The sequence below is a fragment of the Schistocerca nitens genome, chromosome 6 (assembly GCF_023898315.1).
Source record: "Schistocerca nitens isolate TAMUIC-IGC-003100 chromosome 6, iqSchNite1.1, whole genome shotgun sequence".
NCBI lineage: Eukaryota > Metazoa > Arthropoda > Insecta > Orthoptera > Acrididae > Schistocerca > Schistocerca nitens.
Genome location: NC_064619.1, coordinates 714,064,677 through 714,076,846, shown reverse-complemented (window position 1 = coordinate 714,076,846; position 12,170 = coordinate 714,064,677). Strand labels below are relative to the sequence as shown.

At 45.3% G+C, this 12,170-nt stretch overlaps 1 protein-coding gene across 1 annotated transcript in view; it reads right to left on the bottom strand.

Annotated features, from left to right (window-relative positions):
* Positions 1–920, bottom strand: part of LOC126262814 (probable cytochrome P450 6a14) — a 48,516-nt gene extending 47,596 nt beyond the window's left edge. The window contains exon 1 of the mRNA XM_049959660.1: positions 914–920. The gene's annotated coding sequence lies outside the window, so the exon portion shown is untranslated. The remainder of the gene's footprint in view (positions 1–913) is intronic.
* Positions 921–12,170: the final 11,250 nt, after the last annotated feature.

The window sequence follows — 12,170 nt, the reverse complement described above, 5'->3', positions numbered from 1 at the left end:
GTGAGAGAGGCATGCCCATCAAAAAGCCACAGAACAGGATTTTCTACCTTTGCATTAGAAAAGTCGATGAACATGTGAAAGCAGAGTAAGAATATTTCGCTTCTCATCCATTGATTGGGTGGTTGGTTTGAGGGAGGGGACCAAATAGCGAGGTCATCGGTCCCATCGCATTAGGGAAGGTTGAGGAAGGGAGTCGGCCGTGCCCTTTCAAAGGAACCATCCCGGCATTTGCCGAAATGATTTACGGAAATCACGGAAAATCTCTATCAGGATGGCCGGACGCGGGTTTGAACCGTCGTCCTCCCGAATACGAGTCCAGTGTGCTAGCCACTCCGTCACTTCGCTCGGTAATTCAAGATTTAGTGACATTCTTTTATCATTCTTTTATCTTTTGAGCGGCCTCGGCTATCTTTCAGAGAATTTCGTCTTACCATTAGAAGTTTTGAGAATAAAGTGAAATTCTCACCTTTTCGTTTACTGTTAATTATGAAATATCTGATTTCGATATGCCAAATTCTATATGAAATATTACGTAAGTCCAGACTATAAGAGATTTCGTAAATCACGGACAATTATGAGTTTTTATTTCGTTTGCAGTGTTGTTACAAACTAGCACAGACAGCTTCTCTGTCCCTTTGGTTTTTTTCCATTTGTGTTGCTTTAAGTCCAGCCATATATACATCAGAACACGTAAACGCAATGGAGCGCCTATGTGAAAAAAAAATCAAAATAGTACAATAACGAAATTGAATCACATACGTTGTCAACGTTTTATCTAAAACATGCTTTAATGGCTGAGAACATGAATTGACGAGAAGCTGACTCTATGGCAAACCTTCGTATTCATTTAACAACAAATTAGAGAATGAGAAAGAGATGGATGAGAGGTAGACACTTAGACACTCACACTTACCTACCGAGTGAAGTTCAGTGACTGCTTGAGTCTCGTCTTAGCGTCATATATATATAGCGCGCTGCAATCTGATAACGCAATGACTCTGCGAAACTTTATCTGCCTGTCATTGGAGATCTCAGAACAAACAACGTCTGAGTCATTCATAGGGTATGATTATCACCTGGCTGTTACTACGAGATAATCTGCTGCAATAATGACTCAAGCAAAATCACTCGTAGGCAGGTTTGAAGGTCAGCCTCTGTCTTATTAGTAGTTACTGAAGCTTACAGCTACGGTTAGACAAACGCCGCAGTGTGTGCATATGTTTCTGTAGCATCTTGGAATGCAGGGAAATGGTTTTCATTCTTGACTCTTCTTCACGCGGCAATTACAGTCTGAAACATAGGGTATTTGACATAGGCTGGTTGCCGAGAGTGTGACCAATTGTAGGTTGACTGGCGTACGGGACGAGTCCGAATTCTGCCAAAAACTTCTAGAAACTGTACAGAATTGTTTCCTGAGTGTTCTTGTATCACAGTTCCTTGGCCTCTAATGGTTTGCTACAGTCTAATTAGTTCACTTCGTTACTCTAATTATCACAATCATTGAATTGTTCCTAGAATAGCTGCATACTGGTTTAAATGCTTGAGGCCGGCCGGTGTGGCCGAGCGGTTCAAGGCGCTTCAGTCTGGAACCGCTCGACCGCTACGGTCGCAGGTTCGAAACCTGCCTCGGGCGTGGATGTGTGTGATTTCCTTAGGTTAGTTAGGTTTAAGTAGTTCTAAATTCTAAGGACTGATGACGTCAGATGTTACGTCCCATAGTGCTCAGAGCCATTTGAACCATTAAATGCTTGAAATACAGACTGTGTTTTGTGTAAGCAGAGAAAACTTCCAACTGACTGAGAGTAGTACCTGATAAGGAGACAGTCTTTTGTGTCCTCACACCGATATTTGTACCCGGAGTCTACAGAAAGCTATCGAGTCTAAAGGGACAGAAGTAGCTTTTCTTATTGTTATTGACTTTCGGGAATTGCCCATTCAGTCATCAGAAAAACACAATGTCAGTAATGACGATACATATGCGACGACAACACAACGCCTAGTCCCGAGAGGAGGAAACCTCCGACCCGGCCAGGAATCGAACCCGGACCACTTCGCTCGCCGGCCGCGGTGGTCTAGCGGTTCTGGCGCTGCAGTCCGGAACCGCGGGACTGCTACGGTCGCAGGTTCGAATCCTGCATCGGGCATGGGTGTGTGTGATGTCCTTAGGTTAGTTAGGTTTAAGTAGTTCTAAGTTCTAGGGGACTTATGACCTAAGATGTTGAGTCCCATAGTGCTCAGAGCCATTTTTGTACCACTTCGCTCGCCACTCCCCGCAGTTCGCCGCTCAGCTACCGAGGCGGACAACAGAGAAGTTGCGAAATAAAGAGTAATGCTATCTGTATCTACAGTTACACTTCTCGAGGTGTGTGCGGCGGATGGCATTTGAGGAGGGGGATTGTAGTCAACATTTTTACTTCTCCCTTTCCTGATACATTCGGGAACGATGAACGAACAGAGTGTAAGACTTCACATGAGGAAGAATTTTTCTATTTTACGTTATGGTTATCTTGCGAGGTGCGTGTGGAGGAATCATTATGTCGCCTAACGCTTTTTCTTAGTATGCTCTTATAATTTTAGCAGTACGCCTATCGGTCACATCTAAGTTGTAGTATTTGCCACTGAAGCTTGATGAACATTATCATGACGTTTCACGCTTAGTCAATGAACCGAGACGAAACGGGCCGTTCTTCTATGCATCTGCTCCATTAAACTTACCTTATATAAAGATCCCACACTGACGAGCAGTTTTTAAGCATTGCTCTACCAGACATTTATGAATTACCTCCATTGTGGGCGGATTTCATTTCTTGAATGACTGCTAGTCAGACGCACGCACGGTACATGCAGTACCAGTGAGGGTGGTGTCCGTGTGTAGAACGGGGAAGGCGCGCGATGTGTCTGAGGACAGCACTTGGAAAACTGCACGACTTGCCGGGTGTTCAGGGGTGCTGTGGTGAGTGTCTTCAACACGTGGCGAAACCAAGGTGAAACCACGCCCAGACGTCGTGGGGTTGGGCGGCCACTCCATGTCGGACGTCGTAGGCTGGGCAGACTGGTGAAACAGAACAGGCGGCGAACTGTGGCGAAACTAACATCACACTTCAATACTGGGCAGAGCAAAAGTGTGTCTGAACACACAGTGCACCGAACATTCCTAACGACGGGCCTCCGTAGCAGACGAACTATGCACGTGCCAATGTTAACTCCGCGACCTCGACAACTACGACTGAAATGAGCACGCGACCATCGACACTGGACGTTGGCGCAGTGGCTGAGCATTGCTCGGACTGATGAATCTCGATGCCGATGTGAGGGCACGAATCCTCCGTCCTCCAGTGGAACAGCTCCTTGACGCATAGTCTGAGAGACGGGGAGAAGCTGGCGGCGGCTACCTTTATGCTCTGAGGAACGTGAGCATATTATCTATTCACTGTCCTCCACAAGTCCTAGAAATCTGTAACGGGAATTTTCTAACCCCTTGCATATGTGGGAGCAGCGACAAGTGCTTTGAGTGTAGTAACCACTCTTTGAATGACGCAGTAGATCGTTGTTCGCGCCAAGTGGCGGAGTTTACTTAGCACTGGTACCACTGGCCTTTACTCATATACCGTCCGCGAATTCGTATTCTGTAAGCGTTTGTAAGCTATAAAAACCATTTTTTTCTTAATCAGCGGTTTTGAGTGTAAGGTTTTTATTGTGGTTTAACGTACCCACAATTGGTGACACCGAGAAGAAAAAGTACACTAAAGAGCAAATTATAAGTGAAGCAACGGTGCCTACAACTGACAATATTACGCCTAGACGGCAGACATGGAGCCGAACGCAGTACAAACAGTGTTATGTTATGTTATGTTAACCGGGGACCTAGAAACGACGGAGAGGCTCCGTTCCCGCCGCAGCCGCAGTGGTCCGCAACCCCACGACGACTACGGCAGTCCGCTTCATCTCTCCGCCACCCCACACCGAACCAAGGGTTATTGTGCGGTTTGGCTCCCGGTGGCCCCCCAAGGAACGTCTCACACCAGACGAGTGTAACCCCTGTGTATGCGTGGTAGAGTAATGGTGGTGTACGCGTACGTGAAGAACTTGTTTGCGCAGCAATCGCCGACTTAGTATAGCTGAGGCGGAATGAGGGGAACCAGCCCGCATTTGCCGAGGCAGATGGAAAACCCCCTAAAAACCATCCACAGACTCGCCGGCTCACCAGACATCGACACAAATCCGCCGGGTGGTTTCGTACCGGGGACCGGCGCTCCTTCCCGCCCGGAAAGCCGTGCGTTAGACCGCACAGCCAACCGGGTGGGCGGCACAGACAGTGAATTTAAGTTCCATGCAACTGTAATCAAATATTTTCGTAAACTTCGGAATTTTCCATACCGATGACAAGCATTCCGCCCGTCGCCTGCGGTGTATCAAAGGCGCCGCGAAATGGAACTCCCGGCGTACAATATGTGACCAAAAGTGTCCTACTAACGGACATTAATATGGGCTGTGTTCACCCTACACCTGCGTGACAGCCTGAACTCCGCTGGGGACACTTCCAGTAAGGTGTCTGAATCTATGTGGCGGAATGGCAACTCGTTCTTCCTCAAGAAACTAAACCAGGCTCTTGTGTTTCGTTGGCGCCTTAATTCTACCTTGTCTTTTCTTAGCTGGGGTGTGTTTACCTATTTTAACAGTGTCTCTTATAGTGTTTTCGTTAATCAGTGTTTTCATGTGGGCGTTACAGAAATTTTCTTTGCTTGTGTGCTTATTTTTATTGCTTGCATTGTCTGTTTATTGCATTTGCCTCTTGCAAAATGAGCAATCCACCTCTCCAACCCCCTGCTCAGGCGCTACAGCTGCAAGCAATAGATGCATCGCAGCTAACACTGGTGTCTGAGTTCCAGGCGCAGCAGATTGTCACCCTTCTCAATACGGTACAGCAGTTACTCGCCACCCACACAACTAACGCTGCAGAACATGCAACAACTGTAACTCTCAGTGCCATACCGCCTTTTCGCCACTTTAACGAAAAGGAAGAGGAATGTCTCGAGTGGTTGCAACAGTATGAAGCCCACATCATTGCTCAAAAAGTATCAGGTACTATGAAACTACTGTTCTTTTTGTCAATGGCGGGAAGTGCAGTCTTTCGCCTCATTCGGAAATTGTTCCCTAACGCCACTCTGAGTGAACTTTCCTGTGATCAAGTTTTAGATTCTCTAACTAACTATTATGATCAACAAGTGAATGTGGTGGCAGCTAGGTACCAATTCTTTCGTTGCAAGAAAAAGTCGGAACAAAATTATGTGAGTGGGTAACAGAATTTCAGGGTATGATGAGAAAATGAACATTCAAATGTGCTTGGGTGCTTTATATTCATATGTTATATTGTGTGATGCGATTGTGAACAATGCAACTGATGTCAAACTTAGAGAACAGATTTTGAAGCAGTCACATGCATCATTTCAGCATGTAATACAAATTCTACATTAATATGATTGAGGTGCCGTAGTGGACGATAAATTTGAGCAGCCGCGTATTTGTCAGGTCGAATCTTCCGTTGCTTACGACCAATACAATAGGCAGCAGCAGCAAGCGCGCACCTTGCCCCGTAAACAGTTCTATAAACGGGCGACTACATCTGAGAATGGAATTAAGTCATGCCCTCGGTGCTAGTCACGGCACAAGCGCCAAGATTTCCCTTCCAGACAAGCTCGGTGTTACGCTTGTGACAAAAAAGGTCACATCCAATCCGTATTTTTGTAATGAAACAAAAAAAACATAAGTATTCTGCCCAATCACAAAAATCAAGTCACAAGGCCCATGTAATCTGTTGAATCCGTCCTAGTCGTCAATTGTGCGGTGTCTAGGAAACCTGCTTTCTTGGATCGCTAGACAAACAATTAAAGCAAATTGTATTAATGAGTTTTATTACAAAAAGTAAATGACAGTACTTAACTTAGATGTGTCGCAAGCAAAGTGCGACAGACATAATAAACGAGCTTCTTCAGTATAACAATTCCAAGTTGGAGCTACATACAATACGCAGGCAAAGCAACTGGTGTTGACGCTGGTGTCCTAGTTGCCAGTCTTGACGCTGCTGTAGACGTGGTCGCCACAGGTCGGGCGCGGCGCTTACGTCCTCTTCGCATAGAGGCCGCTGCTGTCGCGTTGTCATCCTGGAGAAGGGTCGGTCGGCATGCTATTGGCTGACGTCTTCTTCACATCCCTCTCTGACGTCTCGTTCCCGACTGGCGTGCCGTCGCTTCACTTTATGTCGTAACATAATCAATGCAGTGTATTCTATGCTGGGTGTAGCAGGAATTTTTCTGTTTTCGCTTTTTCGTATAATAGGTAAAAGTTTGATTTTATTTTTTACACATTCGCTGTCATTGAAGGGGTTTACTTTTATTTAATATTGTCCTGGCTAAGTATCAGTTTGATTATTTTTAAAACCCAATGTTAAACGTGGGTCACTACGCGTATAGTCTTCCCAACTCTGAGAGAAAAAAATCTTTAGTAGCTTTACTACCAATGTTTACAGACGATGATACTTTAACCTTTCGTTCAATTGTTTTAGGTACGAATCGCTAGTTTGTTCTTGGCATAGATCATGTAACCTTAACGTTTATTAATCTAAGTTAAATTAGTGTTCAAGACTTATATTATGTTTCAAATTAACAACGTCAGTTTATTGACAAGAATTATTAATAAATAGGTTCACTCATACGATCTAATTCAAAGAAGTTCTTTAATTAGATGTCTAAGTAGGATTCCCGCTAACATCAGAGATGTTAGATAATATCCTGTCACTTTCGGTAAATAAGTTATTTCTATTTAATATCCGCAAACTGTCATTAACTATGATCACTAGTCGCGTGAAGTTAAAGTTTCCCACTATCACAATTGAAAGTCCGAATCCGGTTAAAAATCTCAATTCAGTAAAGCGTTTAAATAATCACACGAATTGACATGAAAGCCAAAGAGATTACTATTCACCTTCCCGTTTATCTAATCTGATAAATGTCCAAATTAAGGTCTTGAATTGACAATCCTCAAAAACAATCTCGTCACGGTCTATTCTTGATCCCCGTTTAATAAAGTCCCAATTGCAGTTCTCTAAAGCTGTACGTCCTAAATAACTTCCGAATTAGAACAGACTAGAGACTGGAGTATCGTAATTACAACGTATGGCTATTTATACTTTAATAAACACTATCTTTGGTGTTCCAAACCTACGTTCTATGACTATAATATTGATTTTCTTACGTATTGGAATAACTAATATTTTAACATTTTCTACTGATTTTCCCTCTTCCCATGTTTCTAAAAGTTATAATTACATTTTCCTTTTCTTTTCTTTTGCTTTCTATACTAGATATTTCCCTCTATTTTGTTTTTTATTTATTTTTCGTAATTACTACTTGTGGAGGGACTTGGGTCATTTTGTGAATTGATATTTTAAGGACATGGGAGCTAATTTGGGAGCTATTTTTGTTTATTCAACACCGAGAGGCGCTGTAGGTGTTACATGGGCCATCAACATAACCGATACAGGCTTTCAGAGCCGAAGGCCCAATGATGTACCCTTGATGGCTGCACAACACCAGGCTTTACGTCTCGCCTGGACCCGTCAACGCCGACATTGGACTGTTGATGAGTGGAAAAATGTTACCTGGTCGGACAAGCCTCGTTTCAAATTGTATCGAATGGATGGACGCGTAGGAGTATGGAGACAACCTCATGACTCCATGGACCCTGCATGAGAAGCTGGTGGAGGCTCATTAATGGTTAGGGGCGTGTGCAGTTGGAGTGATATGGGAAACCTGAGATGTCTTGTTACGACTCTTACAGGTGACACGTACGTAAGCATCCTGTTTGATCACCTGCTTCCATTCATGTCCATTGTGCATTCCCACGGACTTCGGCAATTCCAGCAGGACAATGCGATACCTCATACGTCCATAATTGTTACAGAGGCGCTCCAGGAACACTCTTCTGGATTTAGACACTTCCGATGGCCACCAAATGCCTCAGACATGAGCATTATTGAGCATATTTGGGATGCCTTGCGAGTGCTGTTTACAAGAGATCTCCACCCCGTCGTGCTCTTACGGGTTTATGGACATCCCTGCATGGTGTAAATTCCCTCCAGCAAAACTTCACACATTGGCCGAGTCGATGTCACGTCGTGTTGCAGCAGTTCTGTGTGCTCGCAGGGGCCCAACACGATATTAGGCAGAAGGACCAGTTTCTTTGGATCTTGAGTGTATAATCGTTGTTCCTCTGTACGCATATTTTTTAATATAGACTGTAAAGAACCAAATGAACAAAAGTGAGAAAGGATGATTATAATTTTGAAGAGAGAAGTCAAAAGCGTCGAAGCTTGTATTGACAGCCCATCTTTACGTCCATGATACTTGACCGTGGAAAGTTAATTAAAACTTTTATATCGGTACTGAACTTGTAATACACTACTGGCCATTAAAATTGCTACACCAAGAAGAAATGCAGATGATATACGCGTATTCATTGGACAAATATATTATACTAGAACTGATATGTGATTACATTTTCACGAAATTTGGGTGCATAGATCCTGAAGAATCAGTACCCAGAACAACCACCTCTGGCCGTAATAACGGCCTTGATCCGTCTCGGCATTTAGTCAAACAGAGCTTGGATGGCTTGTACAGGTACTGCAGTCCATGCAGCTTCAACTCGATACCACAGTTCATCAAGAGTAGTGACTGGCGTATTGTGACGAGCCAGTTGCTCAGCCACCATTGACCAGACGTTTTCTATTGGTGAGAGATCTGTAGAATGTGCTGGCCAGGGCAGCAGTCGAACATTTTCTGTAACCACAAAGGCCCGTACAGGACCTGCAACATGCTGTCGTGCATTGTCCTGCTGAAATGTAGGGTTTCGCAGGCATCGAATGAAGGGTAGAGCCACGGGTCGTAACACATCTGAAATGTAACGTCCACTGTTCAAAGTGCCGTCAATGCGAACAAGAGGTGACCCAGGCGGGTAACCAATGGCACCCCATACCATCACGGCGGGTGATACGGCAGTATGGCGATGACGAATACACGCTTCCAATGTGCGTTCACCGCGATGTCGCCAAACACGGATGCGACCATCATGATGTTGTAAACAGAACCTGGATTCATCCGAAAAAATGACGTTTTGCCATTCGTGCACCCAGGTTCGTCGTTGAGTACACCATCGCAGGCACTCCTGTCTTTGATGCAGCGTCAAGGGTAACAGCAGTCATAGTCTCCGAGCTGACAGTCCATGCTGCTGGAAACGTCACCCAACTGTTCTTGCAGATGGTTGTTGTCTTGCGAACGTCCCCATCTGTTGACTCAGGGATCGAGACGTGGCTGCAAGATCCGTTACAGCCATGCGGATAAGATGCCTGTCATCTCGACTGCTAGTGATACGAGGCCGTTGGGATCTAGCACGGCGTTCCGTATTACCCTCCTGAACCCACCGATTCCATATTTTGTTAACATTCATTGGATATCGACTAACGCGAGCAGCAATGTCGCGATATAATAAACCGCAATCGCGATAGGCTACAATCCGACGTTTATCAAAGTCGGAAACGTGATGGTACGCATTTCTCCTCCTTACACGAACCATCACAACAACGTTTCACTAGGCAACGCCGGTGAACTGCTGTTTGTGTATGAGAAATCGGTTGGAAACTTTCCTCATGTCAGCACGTTGTAGATGTCGCCACCGGCGTCAAACTTGTGTGAATGCTCTGAAAAGCTAGTCATTTGCATATCACAGCATCTTCTTCCTGTCGGTTAAATTTCGCGTCTGTAGCACGTCATCTTCGTGGTGTAGCAATTTTAATGTCAAGTAGTGTAAAATAATGCTATAAAGACGAATCGGACTTCGTAATAGAACTTCTGAGTGAAGACTGGTGCTAGCATCCGTCGTGCAATATGCACCTAAAGCCGCAACAACGGCAGCTGATCAATTGCATTATCATGTTAAGACGACTGACGTAGGAAAATTGCTCTGAATAATTTGCTGAAAGTAATTAACAATCAGATTAGGACAAAGTTGAACCAAATAACAAACTATTAAAGTAAACGTTCGCAATACTGCTACTTTAGTCAAATATTATTTCGTAAGTTGACACGACCTTTTAAAATTCGTTCGATCAGGAGGAACGAAACCAAAAAAGAGGGTAGAAGACGACTCTGAGGGACCAGCATTTGTCTTTAAAACAAGCAGCTAAGGAAAGCCATATAGGGAGCTCCGGAGATGATAACAAAATGTAGGATTACAATACGGCGGGCCAAAGCTACACCAGTCGGGAACAACAACAAGGACATCCGCGCTACATGGATTTCCCGGTATGGTTGCTCGGTACATGTCACAACAGACCAAAGATGGCGCTTCTAATCTGCCTTACTTCTGTACATCGCTAAATTATATTGATTCCACAACCACCAGTTGCAATCTGCCAGCAGCACGACGGTAAGCGTATTTGCCTCAGGACTCTCAAATTCGCGTTTATCTGCGAATACACTGCCTGGACAGCAGCAATTCAGCCAATGCTGCTCGGCCTCTGCACTGCCGTCAAGAAAGACAGTGGTGTGTCTTCAACTGAGATGGTTCTATGGCATGGGTGGACAGGGGTCGCAAACCATACCCTGGCTTGCTTGCCTACTCGCACACTTCACCCATGGCTACGCAACGCTGCCTCAGCAAGAGAAGGGGGAAGAGGGGGAAAGGGCGAACGCGCCATATTTAGATGGCAAAGCACTTGTACTGCGTTTGACTTCGCTTCATATTTCTTATATCTCAATAACATAGGTCTCCAACGAATCAAATTCTCACTACTATCTCATTAAACTGCAGGGCCAAAGCAACTGGTACACCTGCGTAATATCGTATAGGGCCCGCGGGAGCACGCAGAAGTGGCATGGACTCGACTAATGTCTGACGTAGTGCTGGAGGGTATTGACACCATGCAGGGATGTCCATAAATCGCTAAGAGTACGACGGGGTGGAGATCTCTTGTGAATAGCATGTTGCAAGCCATCCTAGATTTGCTCCGTAATGTTCATGTCTAGGGATTTTGGTGGCCAGCGGAAGTGCGTTCCTGGAACAGCTCTGTAGCAATTCAGGTCATGTTGGCTGTCGCATTCTCCTGCTGGAATTGCACAAGTCCATCGGAATGCACAATGGACGTGAATGGATGCAGGTTCAAAATAGTTCAAATGGCTCTGAGCACTATGGGACTTAACATCTGAGGTCATCAGTCCCCTAGAACTTAGAACTACTTGAACTTAACTAACCTGAAGACATCACACACATCCATACGTGAGGCAGGATTCTAACCTGCGACTGTAGCGGTGGATGCAGGTGATCAGACAGCATGCTTACGTACGTGTCATCTGTCAGAATCGTATCTAGACGTATCAGGGGTCCCATATCACTCCAACTGCACACGCCCCACACCATTACAAAGCCTCCACCACCTTGAACAGTCCCCTGCTGACATTCAGGGTCTGTGGGTTCATGAGGTTTTCTCCATAACCATACACGTCTGTCTACTCGATACAATATGAAATGCGACTCGCCCGACCAGGCAACGTTTCCAGTCATCAACAGTCGAATGCCGGTGATGACAGGCCCTGGCGAGGCATAAAGCTTTGTGTCGTGCAGACATCAAGAGTACACGGCCTTCGGCTCCGAAAGCTCATATCGACGATGTTTCGCTGAATGGTTCGCACGCTGACACTTGTTGATGGCCTAGCTGCAGCAATTGGTGGAAGGGTTGCACTTCAATCGCGTTGAATGATTTTCTGCAGTCGTCTTTGGTCCCGTTCTTGCAGGATCCTTTTCCGTTCCGGACGTAGCAATGTCGGAGATTTCATGATTTAACCGGATTCCTGATATTCACGGTACACTCGTGAAATGGTCGTACGGGAAAATGCATACTTATCGCTGCCTCGAAGATGCTGTGGCCCATCACCCGTTTTCCGAGTATAACACTACGTTCAGACTCACTTAAATCTTGATAACCTGCCACTGTAGCAGCAGAAACCGATCTAACAACTGCGCCAGACACTTGTTGTCTTATATAGGCGTTGCCGAACGCAGAGCCGTACTCTGCCTGTACACGTACCTGTGAGTTCAGAGGACAGCATTACGCGTTT